This window comes from Kogia breviceps, chromosome 12, assembly GCF_026419965.1.
Source record: "Kogia breviceps isolate mKogBre1 chromosome 12, mKogBre1 haplotype 1, whole genome shotgun sequence".
Classification (NCBI taxonomy): Eukaryota; Metazoa; Chordata; class Mammalia; order Artiodactyla; family Physeteridae; genus Kogia; species Kogia breviceps.
In genome coordinates, this window is record NC_081321.1 from 71,900,738 (window position 1) to 71,922,729 (window position 21,992).

The window sequence follows — 21,992 nt, forward strand, 5'->3', positions numbered from 1 at the left end:
ATTAAAAATCATAAATATACACTTTAAATGGGTGCATTGTATGGTATATGAGCTGTATCTCAAGAAAGCTGTTGCAAAATAAATAAAGATTCCATGAAAACAACAAAAGAGGTTGCCATTAAGCTTTCTTTGTTCTTTATCTAATATCATCTCCAAAAAGCAGAGCACTATTTTTCATAATTTTATACTTTTGTTCAAGTGAGTTATAATTATTCTTTTTTGTGAAATATTTATGACATATTTTGTACCGTCAATGGTATTTTTTAAAAACAAATCCTTAATCTCTTTAAGTTGGTTGAAAAGGAAAATATCCACAAATTTCAAAGAGGATATTAATATAAATAACTCCTAAACATAAATATCTGGAGCACTTTTAGAGAAGTATTAATTCAAGTTGAGATTTATTTTTAAAAGGTTACCCTGGCTACTGTGTGGAGAACAGATTTCAGGAAACAAGAGTAGGTAAATGAAAATCAGTTAAATGAAGATCTGGGCAAAATATGAGGGTAACTTGGACTAGGATTTAGAGGAAGAATTGGCAAGAAAGGTCAGGCTTTGTGTGTATTTTGAAGGCTGACTCAACATGACTTGCTGATGAACTGGAAGTGGGTAGGTTGGGTAAATCAAAAATAGCACCTTTTTTTCCCATGGATACTTGAATAAAGAGTGGTATTATTTACTGAAATAGGAAAAGAAAGGAATAGAAGATTCAAAGAACAGGGTTCATTAATAGTTCTGACTATTGATGTTGAGAAGGCAATTGAATATATCCAAGTAACAATGTTGAGTAGGCAATTGAATATATGCCTGGGGTTCAGGAAATGAACAAGGAGGAAATGGCAAGGCTGAAGATATAGTTTTAGAAGGCTTCCATTTAGGGTTGATACATCTGTTAGGGTACATTCTAAGGTGCTGAAACAAAAGGATCCAAAAATATAGTGACTTAAATAAGATAGAAATTTATTTCTCTTTCATATAAAAGTCTAGTGGCAAGAGGCTAATCAACTACTCTTGGAATTAGTGTATTTCTAACCAGGCTTCTTGGTTTGACTCACCAACCATAGGACAAGCTATTGCTAATTTAGAGAAGGTCTTTTCCTGATCTGACCCATAGAACATCTCTTTGTCTTCAAACCAAAGGCACTTTTTACATAGTCAGCCCCATAATCTAATTCGCTATCCTACTGTCACAGTCCTCAGGTATCCAGACTATGTGTCTGTGGAGTGTCAGGCACTGGACTAGACTCTGAATATACAACAATAAATAAAAGAGATTTGGTCACTGCTTTTAGAGAGAATGAAATCTACAGAATAGAAGAAACAAGAAGTTAACATATAAAGTGATGCAGGTCTTCAGGGGAAGTACAGTGTCCAAAACAAGTACCTAGGAGGGACATGCTCTTAGGCTCAACTCCCAGGTTTCACCGTATAGACCCCTACCTGATGAATTACAAAATCCTTTCTTCTCTAACTTAAAACCTTCCTATATATTCTGTATCTGGCATTTTCAACAAGCTCTATTTCCCATCATAAAATACCACCCCACTTGACCCAAGTGAGTTCCTTTCTTTTTCTCAGAGTATGCCAAAAATTATCATTTGGTATTGCAGACTTGAGTATTCGACAAGGCAAGGGATTATATTACAAGGGGTCTCCAAATCTACTTGTATACTAAATAATGTCTGTAGACTGAAGAAATACTGTATCTTATCTACTTGTTGAGCTAAAATGCAGCTTCCATACTGATTGGTTGGAACCTCTGTAATACTGCTCCCTAAATATTTTGGATATCACCCCTGCTTACAAAATTTATATGCATGCAATTGTAATTATCACATGCAAATTCATGTAAAAGGAAAAAGTTACAATAGCTTCTTGAAACCACGTGGCAGCTCAATAAAAGGATGTCAAAAGGGCAAGTACTCATTCTGCAGTTTACATCCTTGTACTCCACAGTCTAGTCTCCTCCATGGCAGCTAAAGTGAATATTTTAGAACTAAATCCAGATCTTGCATTCTGTTCAGAAATCTTCCATATCTTCCCATCTCACTCAATGGCCTACAAGTTCCTACATGAGCTGCTTTCACCCCTGCCTTTCTCATCACCTTCCATTCTTCCTTGTTCACACGATTCTAGTCATACTGGACATGGTGATATTTCCTTAAGCCAAGCAAGGGCCAGTCTCAAGGTCTTTGGCAAAATTTCACCCTAGGGTCTCTGCAGTCACTGTTCTCTCTCCCTGGAATATTCTTCTCCAAGGTAGGTAGCTACTTTTCTCCCTTATGTTCTCATCATCTTTTCAGATATGTGAGTGGACACTGTTAGAACCCCAGCAAGATCCCTTTTACAGGCTGGTGCGTCCATCTCCCACTGCTTCTAATGTTTGTTTGATGAGACCTCACAGCTGCCTCTCCTTTATTTAGATAATTGACTTGAGCTAAATAGAAGTCTTTTTCCCCCAGGCCATGCCATACAACTTCAGCCAGCAATCAAGTGACACAGCTACAAACCCTACCTCAAGGTGAGAGACAAACTCTGCTGTGCAATGTGTGCTCCAGAGCCTCCAGTACGTTAAAGTCTCCAGCTGAGACCACTTTCTTGCTGAGCTTTTCACCCAGCTCTATCCTACTCACCAACTTTCCTACTCCTGAGAACACCTCTCTCTCCCTCAGGTAACTTTTTTGAGCAAGAATCCCCATCCCAGTCTGTTCTTCTAGGTAACCAACCTAAGAAAGATGACTTCCCTGACTACCATACATCCAGACACTCACTATCTCCCTAACCTTGCTTTACTTTTTTACATAGCACATATACCCTATTGAATAATATATTTTTAAATTTCCTTTTGTTTATTCACTCTTTCTCCCAGTGACATATAAAGTCTATGAGGGCGGGAATTTTTTTGCTCACTACTATATTCTGAAGCTTCCAAAACTACCTAGTTCGTTGTAGTTACTCAGTAAAATGCGTTGCTAAATGCATGAGTAAATGGAATAGGACAGTGAATTTATTTTATTATTATTGTTTAAATGCTGCCCTATTCTTGAAAACATTGGGAACCAACAACCTGGATTAAGTTCATCTGCAACAAAGAACGATTCTACTGGGGACCATGTCTTCTATGTCCTTTCAAACTCTCAACACTGGAATACTGATCATTGATATAATATTGGCTTATCAACTGAACGTTAGTTCATTAACACCTCCTTCCCAAGCCTTGCAGTCTAAACTTGAAGTCCTTAATTTTATATTCTGATAGCCATTTAAATTTCCCTCTGGATTTCTTAATTAGCCTTTGTTTCTTAAATAAGAATTTATTTTCCAATCATCAATATTTTGAACTCAGACCTTAGAAGCCCTTACTGCAAACATCTAAATAAAAACACATATTTTAACAATGAAAATTATTAAATAAAGAAGAGTATATTGTAACTATAGAATGGTCAATGTGAGCATCACTCATATTCAGTCAGAGACAATCCCTAAAATGATTCTAGAGGAGTTTCTTGAAAATTTATCGTAAAATAAGGTCATAGTTGTTTTAGTACACAGACCCTATTTGGCTGTAAAGTCAGCAAAGGAACTGAGTTTACATCTGAACTCCTTCATTAAGGAAACACTGCAGCCATATATGACATCAATAATATTCAAATATCCAACTACGGAGACTCTGGCTGACTTTCAGCCCCTTCAGTTCACTCAGCCTTGATGAGTGTTTGCAGAAAACTGTCTACATTGTCAACCACACTCCACAAAAATGACTTGGATATAATTTGACTTTTACAGATTTTTAAAGTCAGAAAGGATGTGAGGTTGCATGCCAACTCCACAGAAGACTTTTCATTAGCAATAAATAAAGTTTGATCCAATTTTTTCATAAAGAGACCTTTGTGGTCAGGAAAGCCTGCTGTCTGCTCCACTAAAAATAAAGAAATTTTCTAGGGAGAATCTCAAACATATTCACATAAAGGCCTTGCAAAGATGTTTCATTCTAATTTGGGAGTACATAATGAATGTACTTCTTTGCGACCAGCATTTAATGCCAGTGCTTTTATGGTTTATGATATAACGTTTGTTTCTTTTTATTCAACAGAAAAGGTCAATGTGACTAATAATTAGAACTATGACTCTGAGAAAAGAAGACTGTAATTAGATTATTTTTCAACAAATAATGAAGTGTCAGAAAAAAAGAAAGTGAATCCTTGGTGTCAGCAAAACTAGTTTACATATAGACCGGAAAAGTAAATCTTTCTTGCAGATGCACACTTGGGTGACCTTCTTCCAGTAATTAACTCAAATAATAAATATGCATAAAAAGCACTATCTACATATTCAAACTAAACAATGCTTTTCATCCAAGGGTAATTTTGCCTCCAAGGTGATATCTGGCAATTTTGGGAAACATTTTTAGTTGCTACCACTGGAGGAGTGCCACTGACATCAGAGGGTAAAGGCCAGGGATGCTGCTACACATCTTACATACATAGGACAGTACACCACAACAAAGAATTATCCAGACCCAAATATCATGTCAATTTTAAGAAACTTTGAACAACTGTCAAAAAACTTTCTGATTCTGAAATTAATGAGTAAGCTGTAAAGTAGCCCACAATAATGAGAACCCTATAATGGTGTGGTTGTCTACTGACATTCCACAGTTAGAGACATTTTGTAGCCACTGTAGATTAAAAGAAAAAATGTAAGGGGTATTAGACTTTTTAGAATTCAGAACTCTGAGAGATAATGCTGGGATGCAGGACACTTAGATGTCATATAAATATCCATTAGGGCTGTAGATGTCATATAAATATCCATTAGGGCTGTATTATGTTCTTAATTCTGCCATAACAAAGTGCCACAGACCAGGTGGTTTAAACAACAGAAATTTACTTTCTCACAGTTTTGGAGGCTTAAAGACCAAGATCAAGGTGTATGCCGGGTTACTTCTTCTGAGACCTTTATCCTTTGCTTGTAGATGGCTGTCTTTTCCCTATGGCTTCACATGGTCTTCCCTCTGTGCCTGTGTCCATGTTCTATCTCCTGTTCTTGTAAGGATATCAGTCATACTGAATTAAGGTCCATGCCAATGACCTTCTTTAAATTCAATTGCCTATTTAAAGACCCTATGTCCAAATACAGTCCATTCTGAGGTACTGCGGGTTAGGACTTCAATATATGAATTTTGAATGGGACAAAATTCAGCCCATAAAAGCCCATAACAATCTGTCCTGTCTTTGATTCAAAGTCCTCTCGAGACAGGAAATACCTGGCAGCATGAAAACTCTCCAGCATTTCCACTGCCCTGGAGAGCAGGAAAGTGTATACAAGGGAAAAGTGAGTCTTCTTATAATCAGTCCTCAATTTTCGTAAAATGACTGAATTTGCCCCAAATATTTGCAGGAAATAGTTAAGGAACTCCAAAGAAACAAAGGCGGTAAGTTTGAATCATAGAGTTAATTTTTATATATAAAAAGTTTCCCTAAAGAAAACCAGAACTAAAAGAATGAGTTCTATGCAAGGATCATGTTGACCACGTCGGCCAAAACACGACAAGCAAGTGCCCAGCACAGAATAAGACGTCAGTATATTTGCTCACTGACTATGTAACTGGGTCAGTGAAGACTATTCCTCTGAAACTCCACCATCTATTGGATGGTAGTGTGCTTCTAACCTGCCTCCTACCCAATCTCCAACTTATCTCTTACCATTTGTTACAATGCATTTATGATACAGCAGCATCAAATTATTGGTAGTCACATGCTCAGTTTTTGCTGTTTTCCTTCTTGCTACAATGCTCTATTTTCTTGTTGGGGAGGAAGAAACTTTCCTCTACCTTCTAGGTGCTTCTGACTGGTCTAAAAATTAAATTGGCCTGAGACACACTAACAGGAGAAAATCAAACAAAAGTTTAATAGCATGTATACACAGCAGGGACCCTGGAAAGCCAGTGACCTGCAAAAATGGCCAAAACTCACAACTTAAATAGCATCTTCAGCTAAAGACAAAAGAGGATGTTGGGGGTAGTGGTTTGGGAGGAAGGCTATTTACATGGAGATGGAAAAGCAGATGTTTGGTAAACGAATGCTTGATAGACCATGCAGAGAAAATATAACAAATTAATAATCTGTCAATTATTAATTTGCCAATATAAGAAATTAACAATTTCTAAAGTAAGTTATAAAAGTATATGGACTTTGCTAGATCATATGCTAAGATCGTAACAACTTCTGAAAATGTTCTATGACCAATGAAAGAGTTAAAGTTTCATACTGTTTTGTCTACCAGGTAGATTGACATAACTGGATTAAAACATGGGAGAAATTTTCAGGTTTACTCTTTCTCTGTGGTTTTTTTTGTTTAACTGTATTTCAAACTATATGCTATTTATATAGACTAGAAATAATTAGAAGAATAACAGCTGATAAGCTTTCCTCAGAATGACTTGACCAACTCATTAAATAAACTTGTTAGTGTATTAACATTTAATTAATTAATTAATTAATTAATAGTTAGTTTATTTAATAAACTTGTTAAATAAAGCAAATTCATAAAAGTAATAGGATAAACAAAGGGAAGATTGTGAAAGGTGGTAAAAACTAATGGTACTTGAAATATTACAGAACAAGAATAAACAAGTGTGTAGGTGAAGAAAGTAACTGAGGAAAATAGGTATACTTTAAAATTACCTTGCCCACAACTAATAGCAAACATTCGGGTCATTAGCTTTAAATATGCAGAAAATAAAAGATGTACCTGCATAATATTTTATATTTTAGTCATGAAATTAAAATGAGTGTCATATTTTGGATCTTGATTGTATCCAGGGGTGGGGAAACAATATGAAAAAAAAAAAAAAATCATTGGCCCAAAAAGCAAAACTATCTGGTGAAGTCATGAATGACTGAGTTGAACAGCAGGGGAGCCTACTGTTAATCATTTTTGCAGTCAATTGAGAATTCTGCAGAGAATATATTAAAGACTAGGATAAAAAGTGCAGTGACCCAAATAAACTGCTTAAGAAAAATAGTCAAATTCAGTTAACAGATACTGTATTCCTATAAAATTGAACATTTTTAAGAATTAGTAGAAAAAAAGTGTTTGCTTATTGCTGTGATGGAGCTATTTCCTCCAAATTTTAGGAAGTCTCCATTTGATCATGTTTTTGATGATATTCCAAGAAGATGGAAAGTTTTCCCATGTCCTGTTTTTAGTAACCACCAAGAGATATTTGTTACTAATGCTTCAAATCTGCAACACAGGACAAAATCAATCCTCAGTAAGAGATAACAAATGTCTTTGAAATTGAGTACAATGAAATTTTCCTCATAAATTAATATTGTATGTTGCTAAATGTCTTCAAGAATTCATTTTTTTCCTTCTGTGCTTCTTTCTTCCTTTTTTAAGATAATAGAACCCTGTTAGTTTAGCTTACATGGAGTTGAGAATTATTACTACAGATTTGATTTCCCATCCTTCATAGCAGCTATGTATGGCCATGGGATTAAGTTTGGGTCAAATGGGATGTGAGTACAAGACATATGTGCAACTTCAGAGGCATTGCCTCGAAGACTGAGTCATTTACTCTGAATGTTCTCTTTTCTCTGTCTCCAATCCATTCAGAAAAGGACAATATGTCCCATCATCCACTAGCATATTATCCTATGAGCAACTTATATCTATGAAAGATTTTCTGTAGTAGACCTATTCTAGCAAACTTGACCTCTCTCCTCCTGTAGAATATAAGAAAATAAACATCAATCTCATTTAAAATAACAATAGTTTTGGGTCATTTGTTATAGAGATTTATCTTGTACCTCATCTCAAGTAAAAATCTGGTATGAGATGTGAGAGACTATAATAATAAATACTCAAAATATTTTTTATTGGTTTAACAATTAGGTGGATGGTGATGAGGAAACAGATATTGAATCTTGAGAAGCTAGTGACCTATTTTATTCCCAAGAAAACCAGTAGAAAACAATGCAATCTGCTATGGATTGAATATTTGTGTCCTCTGAAAATTAATAGGTTGAAGCCCTGATTCCCAATGTGATGGTATTTGGAGGCAAGGCCTTTGGGAGGTAATTGAATCATGAGGATAGATCCCTCATGAATTGAATTAGTGCCTTTACAAGAGGAGACACAAGCAAGATGACCTCTCTCTGCCACATGAAGATACAAGACAGTCATCTGTAGACCAGGAAGGGGGCTCTCACTAAAACCCAACCACAGTGGCACCCTGATCTCAGATTTCCAGACTGTAGAACTGTGAGAAATATAAGTTTATTGTTTAAACTACCCAGGTTATGTTATCTTACTATAGCAGCCCAAACTAAGACACAACTTGTGAAAAACTGAAAGGCAGACAACATATTTGCTGAGTCTACTACTCTGGAAAACTGATTGGAAAACTCAGAATATTGGTGAGTGATGGAGGCTCCTTGTTTCTTTTACAAAATCCTGTAAGATAAAAAGAAGCTCGTGTGTATGAACAAGCCAGGTTGAAAGTCAAGATTAAAGAAAACAGACCTCTTAATGGGGACACTTTCTACTTGTGGCATCCATCTATTCTGACTCACTGGGCTGGAAAATTCAACTGTTTTTGTGCTCTAAACAGCAGAAGCTATGTCTGTCCTTTGGAGATTTTCTTTAAATTCTCTCTTAAATACAACTTTTATGTCAAAAACTGAGAGCAGCTCAGGGACAAAGATCAGATTAACTCCCTACTTGAAGCCTATATTTTTAAAAGAACATAAACTAGCTAGTATTAAATTTAAAGGGAGGAGAGTTCAAGCACAGATGCAGTAGATAATAAAATATCTCAGGGGCTTAAGAACTATTAATAAAAGTAATCTAAGTGTGGTGATTTTCACATGAATTTTATTGGAAGCAAGTAGACTTAGAAGATTATGAAGTTTTTGAGGGACCTCTATTGCCAAAGAAGCTGTAAGTCTGACCAGCAAAGACCCATAATTGTCCCTAAGACAGTGCTCATGAAGTGTTTACTCTCAAAGCCCATTTCAGTTGTAGCAAAAAAAAAAAAAAAAAAAAAAAAAAAAATGTAATGGACAGAATAATGCCCAATCAGAGAGAAGAACTAGGGGATTTTAACTTTCCCCTCAGAGATCAGGAAAAAAGACGAGCGGAACAATTTACCCCAGTACTAGAATAAGTATCTTAAAATTATTCAGAAATTCTTACTTTAGTCATTTCTATGGAGCACTGACTGCTCCTATTCTTCCTACGTCATAAACAGGAGATTATCATGGTGGTTATTCTATTCCAGCTCCATCATTGTATACTGGGTGTCAGAGACATATATCACTTTTGTATTAGTTTACAACTTACCAGACTGCAAAGGGCCAAGTTCAAACTTGCCAAAAAAGAAAATGCAACACTTAGTTTAGCCTCAATTTTTATGCAGATGGAATAACTTAAAGAAATTTGACTACTTCATGTGGAAAAAGTATGGTCTGCATGTGGGAAGCAGGCACCCACAGAGGGTGGCCAGAGGAGCACACTGAGAGTGTCCACCAATATCTGTTCACTACATTTTCTTTTCAGTAATAGAATCTTTGGGGTTTTAGCTGGTCACCTGTTCACCCAGATGACAGATTAACACTTAGGTTGTTTGCAGCTAAGCATAGCACTGTATCTAAGTTTGGCCAATAGGATGAGAAACGAATTTATGTGAGTAACTTCTGTCATCTTAAAAGCAAAGACGTGGCAGTTGAAGATGGCAGAGGAGTAAGACGCAGAGATCACCTTGCTCTCCACAAATATATCAAAAATACATCTACATGTGGAAGAGCTCCTACAGAACACCTATTGAATGCTAGCAAAAGACCTCAGACCTCCCAAAAGGCAAGAAAATTCCCACGTACCTGGGCAGGGCAAAAAAAAAGAAAAAGCATAGACAAAAGAATAGGGACCGGACCCGCACCAGTGGGAGGGAGCTGTGAAGGAGGAAAGGTTTTCACACACTAGAAGCCCCTTCGTGGGTGGAGACTGCGGGTGGCGGAGGGCGGAAGCTTCAGAGCCACAGAGGAGAGTGCAGTAACAGGGGTGCAGAGGGCAAAGCGGAGAGATTCCCGCACAGAGGGTCGGTACTGACCAGCACTCACCAGCCCGAGAGGCTTCTCTGCTCACCCGCCAGGACCGGTGGGGGCTGGGAGCTGAGGCTCAGGCTTCGGTCGGATCCCAGGGAGAGGACTGGGGTTGGCTGCGTGAACACAGCCTGAAGGGGTGCACCATGGCTAGCCGGGAGGGAGTCCGGGAAAAAGTATGGAGCTGCCGAAGAGGCAAGAGACTTTTTCTTGCCTCTGTTTCCTGGTGCTCGAGGAGAGGGGATTAAGAGCGCCTCTTAAAGGAGCTCCACAGACTGGAGCAAGCCGCAGCTATCAGCGTGGACTGCAGAGATGGGAATGGAACGCTAAGGCTGCTGCTGAAGCCAACAACAAGCCTGTGTGCAAGCACAGGTCACTATCTACACTCTCCTTCCTCGGAGACTGTGCAGCCCGCCACTGCCAGGGTCCCGTGATCCAGGGACAACTTCCCCGAGAGAACGCACGGCACACCTCAGGCTGGTGCAATGTCATGTCGGCCTCTGCCGCCGCAGGTTCGCCCCGCATCCGTACCCCTTCCTCCCCACGACCTGAGTGAGTTGGAGCCCCAAACTCATATGCTCCTTTAACCCCATCCTGTCTGAGTGAAGAACAGACGCCCTCAGGCGACCTACATGGAGAAGCAGGTCCAAAGCCAAAGCTGAACCCCGGGACCCGTGCAAACAAAGAAGAAAAAGGGAAATCACTCCCAGCAACCTCAGGAGCAGCAGATTAAACCTCCACAATCAACTTGATGTACCCTGCATCTGTGGAACACATGAAAAGACAACGAATCATCCCAAATTGAGGAGGTGAACTTTGGGAGCAAAGATATATATTTTTTTCCCCTTTTTCTCTTTTTGTGAGTGTGTATGTGTATGCTTCTGTCTGTGATTTTGTCTGTATAGCTTTGCTTTTACCATTTGTCCATTTTTGTTTTTCTGACTTTTAAAAAATTTTTCTTAATACTTATTTTTTATTTTAATAACTTTAATTTAATTTTATTTTATTTTATTTCATTTTATCTCCGATCTTTCTTTCTTATTTTTCTCTCTTTTATTCTGAGCTGTGTGGATGAAAGGCTCTTGGTATTCCAGCCAGGAGTCAGGGCTGTGCCTCTGAGGTGGGAGAGCCAAGTTCAGGACACTGGTCCACAAGAGACCTTCCAACTCCACGTAATATCAAACGGCGAAAATCTCCCAGAGATCTCCATCTCAACGCCAAGACCCAGCTTCACTCGACGAGCAGCAAGCTACAGTGCTGGACACCTTATGCCAAAAAACTAGCAAAACAGGAACACAACCTCATCCATTAGCAGAGAGGCTGCCTAAAATCATAATGAGGCCAGAGACACCCCAAAACATACCACCAGACGTAGACCTGCTCACCAGAAACACAAGATCCAGCCTCATCCACCAGAACACAGGCACTAGTCCGTTCCACCAGGACACCTACACAAGCCACTAAACCAAACTTAGCCACTGGGGACATTCACCAAAAACAACAGGAACTACGAACCTGCAGCCTATGAAAAGGAGACCCCAAACACAGTAAGTTAAGTAAAATGAGAAAACAGAGAAACACACAGCAGATGAAGGAACAAGGCAGAAACTCACCAGACTTAACAAATGAAGAGGTAATAGGCACTCTACCTGAAAAAGAATTCAGAATAATGATAGTAAAGATGATCCAAAATCTTGGAAATAGAATAGACAAAATGCAAGAAACGTTTAACAAGGACCTAGAAGAACTAAAGAGCAAACAAACAGTGATGAACTACACAATAAATGAAATTTAAAATTCTCTAGAAGGGATCAATAGCAGAATAACTGAGGCAGAAGAATGGATAAGTGACCTGGAGGATAAAATAGTGGAAATAACTACAGCAGAGCAGAATAAAGAAAAAAGATTAAAAAGAATTGAGGACAGTCTCAGAGACCTTTGGGACATTAAATGCACCAACATTCGAATTATAGGGGTCCCAGAAGAAGAAGAGAAAAAGAAAGGGACTGAGAAAATATTTGAAGAGATTATAGTTGAAAACTTCCCTAATATGGGAAAGGAAATAGTTAATCAAGTCCAGGAAGCACAGAAAGTCCCATACAGGATAAATCCAAGGAGAAACACTCAAAGACACATATTAATCAAACTATCAAAAATTAAATACAAAGAAAACATATTAAAAGCAGCAAGGGTAAAACAACAAATAACACACAAGGGAATCCCATAAGGTTAACAGCTGATCTTTCAGCAGAAACTCTGCAAGCCAGAAGGGAGTGGCAGGACCTATTTAAAGTGATAAAGGAGAAAAACCTACAACCAAGATTACTCTGCCCAGCAAGGATCTCATTCAGATTTGATGGAGAAATTAAAACCTTTACAGACAAGCAAAAGCTAAAAGAATTCAGCATCACCAAACCAGCTTTACAACAAATGCTAAAGGAACTTCTCTAGGCAGGAAACAAAAGAGAAGGAAAAGAACTACAATAACAAACCCCAAATAATTAAGAAAATGGTAATATGAACATATATATTGATAATTACCTTAAATGTAAATGGATAAATGCTCCAACCAAAAGACACAGACTGTCTGAATAGATACATAAACAAGACCCGTATATATGCCGTCTACAAGAGACCCACCCACTTCAGACCTAGGGACACATACAAACTGAAAGTGAGGGGATGGAAAAAGATATTTTATGCAAATGGAAATCAAAAGAAAGCTGGAGTAGCAGTGCTCATATCAGACAAAATAGACTTTAAAATAAAGACTATTACAAGAGACAAAGAAAGAAACTACATAATGATCAAGGGATCAATCCGGGAAGAAGATATAAGAATTGTAAATATTTATGCACCCAACATAGGAGCACCTCAATACATAAGGCAAATGCTAACAGCCATAAAAGGGGAAATTGACAGAACACAATCAGAGTAGGGGACTTTAACACCCCACTTTCACCAATGGACACATCATCCAAAATGAAAATAAATAAGGAAACAGAAGATTTAAATGATACATTAAACAACATGAACTTGATATTTATAGGACATTCCATCCAAAAACAACACAATGCACTTTCTTCTCAAGTGCTCATGGAACATTAACCAAGATAGGTTATATCCTGGGTAACAAATCAAGCCTTGGTAAATTTAAGAGAACTGAAATCGAATCAAGTATCTTTTCTGACCACAATGCTATGAGACTAGATATCATTTAGAGAAACAAATCTGTAAAAAATACAAACAGATGGAGGCTAAACAATACACTACTTAATAACCAAGAGATCACTGAAGAAATCAAAGAGGAAATCAAAAAATACCTAGAAACAAATGACAACGAAAACACGACGACCCAAAACCTATGGGATGCAGCAAAAGCAGTTCTAAGAGGGAAGCTTACAGCAATACAATCCTACCTTAAGAAACAAGAAACATCTCACATAAACAACCTAACCTTGCACCTAAAGCAATTAGAGAAAGAAGGACAAAAAAACCCCAAATTTAGCAGAAGGAAAGAAATCATAACGATCAGATCAGAAATAAATGAAAAAGAAATGAAGGGAACAATAGCAAAAATCAATAAAAGTAAAAGCTGGTTCTTTGAGAAGATAAATAAAATTGATAAACCATTAGCCAGACTCATCAAGAAAAAAAGGGAGAAGACTGATATCAATAGAATTAGAAATGAAAAAGGAGATGTAACAACTGACACTGCAGAAATACAAAAGATTATTAGAGATTACTACAAGCAACTCTATGCCAATAAAATGGACAACCTGGAAGAAATGGACAAATTCTTAGAAATGCACAAGCTGCCGAGACTGAACCAGGAAGAAACAGAAAATATGAACAGACCAACCACAAGCACTGAAATTGAAACTGTGATTAAAAATCTTCCAACAAACAAAAGCCCAGGACCAGATGGCTTCACAGGCAAATTCTATCAAACATTTAGAGAAGAGCTAACACCTATCCTTCTCAAACGTTTCCAAAAGAGAGCAGAGGGAGGAACCCTCCCAAACTCATTCTATAAGGCCACCATCACCCTGATACCAAAACCAGATAAAGAAAATTACAGGCCAATATCACTGATGACTAGAATCCAAACAGAATCCAACAGCACATTAAAAGGATCATACACCATAATCAAGTGGGGTTTATCCCAGGAATGCAACGATTCTTCAGTATACGCAAATCAATCAATGTGATACACCATATTAACAAATGAAAGAGAAAAACCATATGATCATCTCAATAGATGCAGAGAAAGCTTTTGACAAAATTCAACACCATTTATGATTAAAACCCTGCAGAAAGTAGACATAGAGGGAAATTTCCTCAACATAATAAGGCCATATATGACAAACCCACAGCCCACATTGTCCTCAATGGTGAAAAACTGAAACCACTTCCAGTAAGATCAGGAAGAAGACAAGGTTGCCCACTCTCACCACTATTTTCAACATAATTTTGGAAGTTTTAGCCATAGCAATCAGAGAAGAAACAGAAATAAAAGGAATCCAAATCGGAAAAGAAGAAGTAAAGCTGTCACTGTTTGCAGATGACATGATACTATACATAGAGAATCCTAAAGATGCTACCAGAAAACTACTAGAGCTAATCAATGAATCTGGTAAAGTAGGAGGATACAAAATTAATGCACAGAAATCTCTAGCATTCCTATACACTAATGATGAAAAATCTGAAAGAGAAATTAAGAAAACACTCCCATTTACCATTGTAACAACAAGAATAAAATATCTAGGAATAAACCTACCTAAGAAGACAAAAGACCTGTATGCAGAAAATTATAAGACACTGATGAAAGAAATTAAAGTTGATACAAACAGATGGAGAGATATATCATGTTCTTGGATTGGAAGAATCAACATTGTGAAAATGACTCTACTACCCAAAGCAATCTACAGATTCAATGCAATCCCTATCAACCTACCACTGGTATTTTTCACAGAAATAGAACAAAAAATTTCACAATTTGTATGGAAACACAAGAGACCCCAAATAGCCAAAGCAATCTTGAGAAAGAAAAATGGAGCTGGAGGAATCAGGTTCCCTGACTTCAGACTATACTACAAAGTTACAGTAATCAAGACAGTATGGTACTGACACAAAAGCAGAAATACAGATCAATGGAACAGGATTGAAAGCCCAGAGATAAACCCATGCACATATGGTCACCTTATCTTTGATAAAGGAGGTAAGAATATACAGTGGAGCAAAAGCAGACTCTTCAATAAGTGCTGCTGGGAAAACTGGACAGGTAAATGTAAAAGAAGGAAACTAGAACACTCCCTAACACCATTCACAAAAATAAACTTAAAATGGATTAAAGACCTAAATGTAAGGCCAGACACTATCAAACTCTTAGAGGAAAACATAGGCAGAACACTCTATGACATACATCACAGCAAGATCCTTTCTGACTCACCTCCTAGAGAAATGGAAATAAAAACAAAAATAAACAAATGGTACCTAATGAAACTTAAAAGCTTTTGCACAGCAAAGGAAACCATAAACAAGACGAAAAGGCAATCCTCAGAATGGGAGAGAATATTTGCAAATGAAGTAACTGACAAAGGATTAATCGCCAAAATTTACAAGCAGTTCATGCAGCTTAATATCAAAAAAACAACCCAATCCAAAAATGGGCATAAGACCTAAATAGACATTTCTCCAAAGACGATATACAGATTGCCAGCAAACACATGAAAGAATGCTCAACATCATTAATCATTAGAGAAATGCAAATCAAAACTACAATGAGATATCATCTCATACCAGTCAGAATGGTTATCATCAAAAAATCTACAAACAATAAATGCTGGAGAAGGCGTGGAGTAAAGGGAACCCTCTTGCACTGTTGGTGGGAATGTAAATTGATACAGCCACTATGGAGAACAGTATGGAGGTTCCTTAAAAAACTACAAATAGAACTACCATACGACCCAGCAATCCCACTACTGGGCATATACCCTGGGAAAACCATAATTCAAAGAGAGTCATGTACCAAAATGTTCATTGCAGCTCTGTTTACAATAGCCAGGACATGGAAACAACCTAAGTGTCCATTCAACAGATGAACAGATAAGGAAGATGTGGCACATATATACAATGGAATATTACTCAGCCATAAAAAGAAATGAAATTGAGTTATTTGTAGTGAGGGGGATGGATCTAGAGTCTGTCCTACAGAGGTGAAGTAAGTCAGAGAAAAACAAATACTGTATGCTAACACATATATATGGAATCTAAAAAAAAAAAAAGGTCATGAAGAACCTAGGGGCAAGGCGGGAATAAAGACACAGGCCTGCTAGAGAATGGACGTGAGGATATGGCGAGGGGGAAGGGTAAGCTGGGACAAAGTGAGAGAGTGGCATGGACATATATACACTACCAAACGTAGGGTGGATAGCTAGTGGGAAGCAGCAGCATAGCACAGGGAGATCAGCTCGGTGCTTTGTGACCACCTAGAGGGGTGGGATAGGGAGGGTGCGAGGGAGGAGATGCAAGAGGGAAGAGATATGGGAACATATGTATATGTATAACTGATTCACTTTGTTATAAAGCAGAAACTAACACACCATTGTAAAGCAATTATACTCCAATAAAGATGTTAAAAAAAAAAAAAGCAAAGATGTTTGCTTCAGACTTTTCTCAATTATTTCAGTTAGATTGTGGACAATGGTAATCTAGCTTTGACAAAGTAGACAGGTACAACACACTAGGGAGTGACCCACAGGAGGAGTGAAACTGGGTCCCTGAATGACCTAGGAAAGCAAAGCCACTCCAACCAGCTTGGACTGCTCACTTCTGGACAGTTACATATCAATACAAGAAAAATAAACTTAGAATTTAAGCCCTTGTGTGTTGGAGTATTTTATTGTAGCAGCTTAGTCTGTATCCTAACACAATATATAATTTAACCTGATAAACCCATGGCTGTAAAGGGCACTTACAATTGTGAAATAAAACAAAATCTATAAAGCTATGTCTCTCAAAGAAAATAATAAACTTTTATAGAACAGATATGTTGAAAGACTTTCTAGTGGAAGCAAGGAGAGTATAAAATCGTTTCTGGGAGACCTGCTGCGATGACGCCTTCAATACAGATGTCAGACTCAGGCACTTTTCATTTAATTTCGAAAGGTGCACCATATGTACATGTGTCAATAAACGATCATATTTTATAATTACAAGACTCTTTAAATCATATGTCAGACAAATCCAGATGCCAAATAAGTCAAAAACTTCAGTGCTCAAAACACTACTCAAATATAATTTATACACCTGGGAAATCAGAATTAATGATTTGGAAAGTAATTCTGAATGTGCCATTATATGCCCAAGATGGTACAAAGCCTTGAGGACATAGAAAAAGACATTGCACCTACAATCAAGGATATTTCACCCTTGTTGAAAATACAAAACTAACCTACTTTAAACAAGTAAAGAAACATTTTTTATTAAAAACGAATGCTTCTGGTTATAATCCAATTAAAAGTATTAGTGTTAATATGTAATATTCTGGTGAGTTAAAAATAAATGACTAAGGTAACACCACTGGAAAGCCCTGCTAGCACAGTCACAGGACTGAAACAGACATGATAGAGAGTCCAGTTTCCTCCTGCCCTTTAATCCTATTTCCCCACTTTGCGAATCTTGACTAACTGACCAACCATAAACCTTGCAAAAATAGTTTTCAGCAAGTACTATTCTGACAGTTATCAAGATAAGATTGCACCAACAATCCCAAGCAGGCGGCACAAAAATGAGCACAACGTTCAACTGCAAGTTCTGTAGCATTTAAATACAAAAACTGTTAAGCAGAGTCAGACCATAAGGACACATGATTTTCTTTTCTCCTCTCTCAATAATATTCTGATCTTTTTTCAACTCAGAAGTTACCTGGTCCTTTGATGCTCCCAATCTGCATCAGCTAAATAAAGCCTATATCCTCTCTTTGAGTCACTTAAATTATATTCTTTTGATAGCACAGAAATATACTGATAAGCTTCACCCTCAAAAACATAACATTGAACATGTGCTCAGTCGCTGACAGAGAAAGATAGAAAACCTCCTTTTCTCCATATCCATGAGAGCAGATGATTCACCTTGTGAGCAAGTCATTCACTTGAAATGTCTGAAGATGAGGAAAACTGTACCCATTAAGCCAAACTGCTTCTTAATGTCTGAACTGTAACCTGTCAGGCCTACCTTTCTGGTGCCAGTATATGCTGAAGGTCCATCCCCATTCCAGACTTTATAGGCTTATAGCAAATATCAGTTGCATTCAAATTGTTATGCGTATTCTCAAATCCCTAGCACCACAATCAGGGCCTTTGCCAGAGTCACAACGGATCTTCAGAACTTACTTTCATTATTCTTCGATTCTGCTGGTACTTTTTCATTCTTTCCCTGTGAATCATTCTCCTTTATATCCAGAGCATAATCTCTAGTGTCTCTTGGGTTATTATTTTCACTCATCATCAGAGGTGAACCTTATACCATTATCACATTGTATATTTAATTTAACAAATATTTCCAAACATCTATCATATGCATCATAGAAGATCAGGTACTGTGAGGTTTAGAGTGAACTTACACATGAGAAATTTAAGGAGAAGAAAATGGTAAGGCAGAAATGATGACATCCCAGGCAAACACACACACACGTGTGCACCATTCTACTAAATATTTGTAGACATAAAGGGAGGATAAAACAGTAAAAGTTGTAGTGATTTTTGACAAGAGTCCTTACGCAAGACTAAGAAGTTTTCATGTAATTTAGTAGGTAATGATAAACTACTGAATGTTTTTGAGAAGTGGATAATAGAATCAGAGTCTTTATTTAAGAAGGTTATTCTAGAAATTATGCAGAGAAAGGATTGGAAGAGAGAGACAGTCATGGCAAAGAGACCAAGTAGGAAGCTACTGAAGTAGAGAAAGGGGGAGAAACCAAAGGAATGTTAGAAATGTAAGATCTGCAAAAGTTCACAACTCAGACATTGAAGGAAAAGGAGAAACGGATTTAAAGATGATTCTGGATTCTGAGCCTTGAATGACAGAGAGAACAACAATGCTATTGGCAGGAAAAGAAGAAAAGTCAATCATGATAAAATCGTGAGCTCTGTTTCAGATACGTGTAGTCATGTTGCCAAATACTCATACTAGAAGTTAGGTCTACACTGAAAAAATGATTTCTTTATTTTTTTTCTGTAATCTGGCCTTTCTCCAGAGACTTACCCATTTCTGATTAGTAAAGGGGGAAAATAGATAACTAAATGTATGATCTAGTTTAAGATTAGTTTGAATACAGTGTCTGTTCAATAAAATATGCTCAGATGATTGATCAGTTGCTTCTGAGGGAGAAGTATGGCTTATGATTCTTATGATATGGTAGAGGAAACATAAATTCCTCTGATGTTCATGTTGTCTCACTCTTACTCCTCCAATGGTTCAGCAATACCCTTTGCCCTCCTAGATTCTGGCTGATCTGCTCTCTTCTGATGCTGAAGTCTACGGCTAACATACCTCAGAGGCTAATGACTTTGGCACAAAGACTGCTGCTTGTGGTATAACTACTAATCTACCTTCACCTCAGATCTTGTTGTAAAAACCTGAGGTTTGCCTGAAAACTCTTATTTGGTCCTGATTAGCGTGGTCCTCCTGACAAGCCTCACTTCATCCCAGCAATGGTGACCCCCTTCTGGCAAGATCCATATGGGAATCAAGGGTGCCTTAGAAAAGCCCATCCTCAGAACCATTTTTTACCCTAATAGGTTACACTGGCCAGCTCACCTTGAAGTGGTTTTGCACCAATTGTTTACCCAACCCCCTGCAAGTATCCTTTCCCTGAAGTCTCAATAGGAAACAGTAGCTTCCTTCTAACTCTGCTATTTTCCCTTTTCCAATTCGCTTTGGGCCAAAGCCCATAGAAGAGAAAATGTGGAACCACTTCTGGTTGCTTTAATTTCCTCTCTCTTTCTTCTTTCCAAAATCCACTGGGCCAAGACTTTATGGAGGGTAGGGTCATGTTCTATACGTTATGGAAGAGCTCTAAAATGACTACTCCAGAATGCACTGTTTATTTGAAAATATAAACAAAATATAAGAATAATAGAACTCTTCTCCCTAGAATAACTAATAGTTTGATTTATCATTATAGAAGGAAATTGCCAGAACTAATCTCAACTCCAAGAAGCCTGTCTTTCAACATACTTCTTTATTACTTTCTCATTTTTATTTTTGGGGCACTTTCTCTTAGTATTCCCTCTAACAAATTAGTCTCCCCCAGGCATACTGTCACCTCAGACAAACCAAGACAATGGTCTTGTACTCTGAAAGGCAAAGTAAAAAAGCACATCAATAATCGTCAAACTATTACCCCATTGCACATGTTTAGCTCAAACTACATGCAGAACACTAAAGAAAGTAAATTCCCCTTGGTAATCCAAAGAGATTTGTTTCCCCATTTTAACTTAAAGTCTAAGCAATGTTCTAGTTTTCATTTGGCTTCTTATTATGATTAATCATCACTAATGGAATTTGGCTGTAAACCAGGAAACATTTTTATAACTTTAAACCGTATAGTTTAAAGAATACACTTGGTTTCCTGGAAAATATAATAAGAATTTGATATATCCAACCATAATTTTTAGGAACCAGCGTCCCAGAAACCACCTTTATTTAAACAATGCTAATTATCTTGCTATGCCAAATATAACATCAAACCTGGAAAGTCAAGGGAGGGACCACAGGAGAGAAATAAGATAATCAGATCACAGTTGAGAGTCAACTATCTCATAGATAACCAAGGTCAAGGCAAACAGACCTAGGACCAGATACAACAATGTCAGAGCCAAAGGCAGCAGAAGAGAGGACAGACTGTTCACTAAAGCCAGCTGGGAAATGTCCAGATTGACAAAAGAGACAAAAGCAGCCAAAGGCCACCAGGAATCAGGGTAAATGAGTTTTAGGAAGCCATAGGGATTAGATAAGGATTTAGGATTGAGAGTCTAATCCTTTTTTTCTCACAGGAACTGGTGTTAGATGGGCCAGTGGATCACTGAGAGACAATAATCATTTTTCCTGTGGCTGAGGTTACTGCTGACATTTGCCACACACAGCAGCTGCAGATTCTGACACCTACCCGAGTGTGTACAGCTGGGAGTGAGAAAAGAAAAATCGAGATCCATATATCAGAGGGTTCAAAGTGACTTCAGGTGGGGATGACTGTTGGGGTGGCAGTACTTTAAGCTGAGGGGCAAATAGAGATGAGATCAGAATTCAGCAAAGCATGAGGGGATCTTGGGTGATTGTCTGGAACATTAAATGGTATCTTTGAGTTTCCTGGTGGATCAAAAGATTCAAGATATACGAGCAGGTCAAACAAGATGTAAACTTGTAACAGGTTACACTAACAGTGTTCAAGCGGAAGCAGTGGGAATCAGGAATCCAGAGAAACAAATGTGAAATCACTAGGTGGCCTCAGTATAAGGAGATTTCTATTATTAAGCAGGTTATTTTTCATTTAGAGAAATGAAAAGTATCATATATTAAAAAATGGTAAAAGCCCAAGTTCCATATGATATGATATGAGGACAGGACAGTTTTCATCTGCCCAGTCATTTTCCAATTTGTAATCTCAACAATAGTAACTCATTAAATTCTTTTACAGTAATAGTCACTATGAATTCAAATGTCATCAGAGCACTTGAAATTCCTTAAGTTAGCAGGAAATGGGTTCTTAATAAACACATTTTAAGTATTCTAAAGTATTTTAACATTTACATAAATGCCACTTTTTTCTGAGTTACTGTCAAGGATATGAAGTCATATCCTTTCCTCTATATACTTGTTACT